The 5,274-nt window shown below is 32.2% G+C and overlaps 1 pseudogene; it reads left to right on the top strand.

The window, feature by feature from the left end:
• Positions 1-287: 287 nt before the first annotated feature.
• LOC103288751 (60S ribosomal protein L26-like) lies at positions 288-729 on the top strand (annotated as a pseudogene).
• Positions 730-5,274: the final 4,545 nt, after the last annotated feature.

The raw sequence follows: 5,274 nt of genomic DNA, 5'->3' as shown, positions 1-5,274 counted from the left end.
ATGGAATATTAAACAGCTGTTTTATATGTCACCATCACACAACATAAATTCACAAAAGCAAATTTATCAATGTCTATCAAACTATTAATTTTGCTTACCTCTTGTTACCTCTAGGGAGTAGAAATATGTTAAAGTCTTTGACACATCTTACATTACATACTCTATTTTTAACTTTATGCTGGATATATTTCAACTTTTTAAAACGAGCATATTTTAAAGAAAAATGAATTATTTTGTATTACCAATCAATCAATAGCAAAGTAAAAAAAGCGTATAGAGAGCTTTTCCCTCTTGCCGCCATCATAGAAGCACCAGCGCTCAAAATGAAGCTCAATCCCTTTGTGACTTCTTATCAGAGCAAGAACCATAATAGGCATTTCAATGCACCTTCTCACATTCGCAGGAAGATGATGTCTTCTCTTTCCAAAGAGCTGAGACAGAAGTACAATGTTAGATTCATGCCCATCTAAAAGGATGATGAAGTTCAGGTTGTTCTGAAGGGCAGCAACAGGAAGAAATATGTCATCTACATTGAAGGCGTGCAACCAGAGAAAGCTAACGGCACAATTGTACATGTATGTGGGCATTCACCCCAGCAAGGTGGTTATCACTAGACTGAAGCTGGATAAAGACCACAAAAAGATCCTGGAAGGTAAAGCCAAATCTCACCAAGTAGGAAAGGAAAAGGGCAAATACAAGGAAGAAACAATTGAGAAGATGCAGGAATAAAATAATATTATATACAACTTTCATTAAAATCTTAAAATGAAATAAAGAGTATATAGAGTATCCTTCCAAAGCGGAAAAGGGTTAGTAAAATACATACCAAATGTTGGTATTTATCACCCCTAGGTAGGGATAACAAGTGATTTTTATATACTCTAACTTTATGCCTTTGTAAATTTTCCTAATTGACTAAAATAAACTTGTATTATTTTCATATTCAGAAAGAAAACCTAGCATTCTCTTTAGAACTTTAATATTTCCCAACTTGTGATTGAAGAATTTATTGAAATATTGAGCACATAACTCTGATGTGAGTCTTAGAGTGAAAATGGAAACTTTCTCCCATCATTTTGTCCCAGTTTGTAGGACCCGCATTTCTGTTATACATATATTTGCCCTGATTTATTTAATGTATCAAAAGCACAGCACATTACAGGCAGGAACATAGCAATCTATATAACTTAATAACTGACAAAATATTTTAAAAAGAGTATCAATCATAAGGGGTTAAGATTTAGAAAGTATGTTATAGTAAAGTTTCTATAAACCTAATAAAAGAAATTTGTTGAAAATCAATCATTGAAATATATATTAAATAAATTGAACTGTAATGTTAAGCCAATGTATACCTGTCCTTTTTGTTCATTTAAAAATATTAGCCTCTAAAATTATGTAGCATTTTTTTACCTTTCAGTTTTCTTTTATATTTTCTTTTTCTATTGCACTTGGCCGAAAACCTCTGAAATTATGTCAGAATTGTAGCTTTTGGAGGCAAAATCTCAAATGACCAAATGGATCAAATCAAATTTAATATGATGTGATTTTAAAGAAGCCAAGATACTAAATTTTGAAAATTGGTGTTTGTTCTGGAATACTAACCAAATATTTTGAAAAAATTACTAAGGAAGCAAACTTTTTTCTTTGTACAGCTTTGTTACATTTGGCAGTAATTTTTAAAATCATTTCCTATAACCATATTCAGTTTAATGAATTATATATCCAAAAATTGTACCATAGTGACATGGGTGAGAATAGCACTGCTTATTAAAATTAACAATTCATAAATGGGTTATTCTCAATTATCTATGTATCATGAAATTTGAAACTCAGAGAGAAATAGAAGCCCTATTTTAAATAATAGTTTGGAGCCTATAATTTTTTTCTAAGCTTAAAACAAGCAGTTCAATTCACTGATTAAAGTCTTATCCCATTTTTATGGAGCCCACACATGAGGAAAAAGTAAAAGCGAGAGAAAGCTAGAGAGAGAGAGAGAATATAATCCATTGTTTAAAAAGGGAAAACAGTACCACAGTCATAATGTCAAGACTGCCCAGATAGTCAGCAATAAAGAAAAATCTCTATGGAAATAAGTTACACAAAGTGAAACTCTGAGAATTTGTGTTCTGTATGTTCTTGACATCAAAGGTATTAATTATTGTGAAGATCCAAAGCCCCTTACCAAAAAAAGAAAATTGAATCTGTTCTTCCTGGGAGACAGGCAATGCCATAGTCTAGAGTCTGAAACAATAATGTTCTAGCTTTCATGAATATGGTATTTTGGAAGACAAAACCCTTTCTTTTCCAGAAAGATCGGCCCTTTTCCCCACACTGATCTATGGCTTTAAAAGAAAATAAATTAAATTAACTAGTGTCACCTTTTCTTTTGGGGGGATCAGAGAAGGAAAATGAATGTGATGAAAAGAGAGAAGATACAAAGCCTAAAATGTAGATTATGTCCCAAAGCTCTACTAATTTTAAAATAAACATATTTATATTGGCCTGTCCTATAGGAATTTTTCTCAAACATTAATATGTGTAAGAATTATCTAATTCTTGTAAAATACAGATTTGCAATCTCATCCCGGGTGATGCTGTAACTGGTCTAGAGACTCACTTTGAAAAGCAATGCGCACCATGTACTTGACAATTATAAATAAAGATTTTCCTGAAAAAGATATAAAAGCAATCCCATTTATGATAGCATCAAAAAAGTAAAGTCCTTAGGGATAAATTTAAACAAGAAGATGAATGATCTCTATCTTGAAAACTATAAGACTTTGATGAAAGAAAATGAAAAGATATTCCATGTTGATGGATTAGAATAATTAATATTGTTAAATTTTCCATGTTACCCAAAGCTCTCTATATATTCAATGAAATCTCTATCAAAATACCAATGGCATTTTCTCACAAAGATAGAATAAAAATCTTATAATTCATATAGAACAACAAAAGACCCTGAAATCAAAGCAATCCTGAGAAAGAAGAACAAAGCTGAGGCATCACACTTTTTTATTTCAACATCCTATGTAATAAAAGGCTAATATGCAAATTTTCCCCTCAACCGGATGTTTGACCGGGAGTTCAACCTGGAGTTCGACCAGGGGGCAGGGCCGGCCAGCCAACCACCCACGGCCCCTCCCCCTAGCCTGATCAGCCTGATCAGGGCAGGCCAGCCGACCTTGCCCATGAATGAATTCGTGGACTGGGCCTCTAGTATAGTAATAAAAATAGAAAGGTACTGGCATAAAAACAGACACATAAACCATTGAAATAGAATAAAGAGCCTAGAAAGAAATCATTGCAGCCAACTAATATTTGATAAGGGCGCCAACAATACTCAATGGGACTACATCAAAGTGAAAAGCTGCACACCAAAAGAAACAACCAACAAAATCAAAAGGCTAACTATGGAAAGGGAGAAAATATTTGCAAGCCACATCTGATAAGGGGTTAATATCCAAAATACACAATAGCAAACAAACAATACAATACAATACAATACAATACAATACAATACAATACAATACAATACAATAACAAACAAACAAACTATACAATAAAAATGGTCAGGGGACCTCAATAGATATTTTCCAAAGAAGACATACAAATGGCAAATAGATACATTAAAAGATTCTTCACATTATTAGTCATCAGGCAAATGCAAATCAAAATTACAATAAGATAAAACCTTACATTGATTAGAAGTGTTGGCAAAGATGTAGAGAAAAGGGAACACTTGTGCACAGTTGGTTATACTGTAAATTGATACTGCCACTATGGAAAAAGTTAAAAATAGAACTAGTATATGATCCACTTCTGGGTAGAATATATTCAAAGGAAATGATATCAGGATCTTAAAGAGATATCTGCACTTCCATAGTTATTGAGTTTTTCACAATAGCCAATCTATAAAAACAATTTATATGTGCTTGTCAATGGATGAATGGATAAAGAAGATGTGAAACACACACACACACACACACACACACACACACACACACACACACACCGGAATATTCAGCCATAAAAAGGGAAATCCTCCCATTTGTGACATATGGATGGACTTCCTTATGAGCAATATACTGAGTGAGATTGAGATTAAGTCAGAAACAGAAACTATGTAAAATCTTATATATATAGAATCTAAATAATCCAAAGTCAAAGAAACAGAGTAGATTGGCTGCCAGGAGCTAAGGGGTAGGAGAAATAGGGAGATGTTGGTCAAAGGATACAAACTTTCAGTTATAAGATGAATAAATTCTGTGGAGTCAATCTACATCATGGTTACTATATTTAACAATGCTGTATTATATACTTGAAAGTTACTAAAAGAATGTTAAATGTTCTTGTCACAAATAAGGTAATTATGTCAGGTGATGAAAGTGTTAACTAACCCTAATATGGCAATCATTTTCAATACATACTGTATGTGTATCAAATCATCATGCTATACACCTTAAACTTACCCAATGTTATATGTCAATTATATCTCAAAAAAGCTGAGAAATAAATAATGAAATGGAAAACATACCTTCTGGTCTTTTATTAAGTTAATTCATATTATTACTATTTTTAAAATTCTTCTTAATGTTGCTAATGTAATGACTATTGCTCTAGTACCAATATTTTCTATCATGTTAATCTAAGGTTATCTTAGTTAACCTAAGAGTCTATGATGGTTAAATTTCCCTATGAAGTTTTGTTATACAAAGTGGTTAGAAGTTTTGAAAAAAAGGGCAAATAATTGTTCAGGGTGTAACATTCTTGGGCATTAATTGCATAAAAGAATAGTGTTCTATTAATGTGCTTGGATGGCTTCTTCGTTTCAAGAGAAGTGTTCTAGGAAAGACTTGATAGATGCCGGGCCTACTTTCTGACATTTCTAAAATCTATACACTCATAGAAAATATGCACTTGTTTGCCAAATAGTATATAGTTTCCTGATCAGGCTCCAGGTAGCATCACTCAGAGTGATGCAACCTGACTAAAAATTCTGTTCTAACTTAACCAACTCTTGACCATACTCTAAAAGTTCCCTCATGAGAATAATAAAATAGTCCAAACCTTTAAAAACAATTTGTAGACTACACACTATGATGATATCTAATGTGTGTGGTTTTTTTTAAAAAATAATAATGAATTACCCACTTTAAAACTAAGAAATTAATTTATATTTTGACCAAAATATTTTTCAAAGTATAGCACAAAAGATTCAATTAACTGTCTTGTGAAACCTTAGAAACATTACAGTTTACCCGTTTGTTA

Source organism: Eptesicus fuscus, chromosome 4 (genome assembly GCF_027574615.1).
Source record: "Eptesicus fuscus isolate TK198812 chromosome 4, DD_ASM_mEF_20220401, whole genome shotgun sequence".
Taxonomy (NCBI): Eukaryota; Metazoa; Chordata; class Mammalia; order Chiroptera; family Vespertilionidae; genus Eptesicus; species Eptesicus fuscus.
The sequence above is the reverse complement of the archived record's forward strand: the minus strand, read 5'-3'. Positions and strand labels throughout refer to the sequence as shown.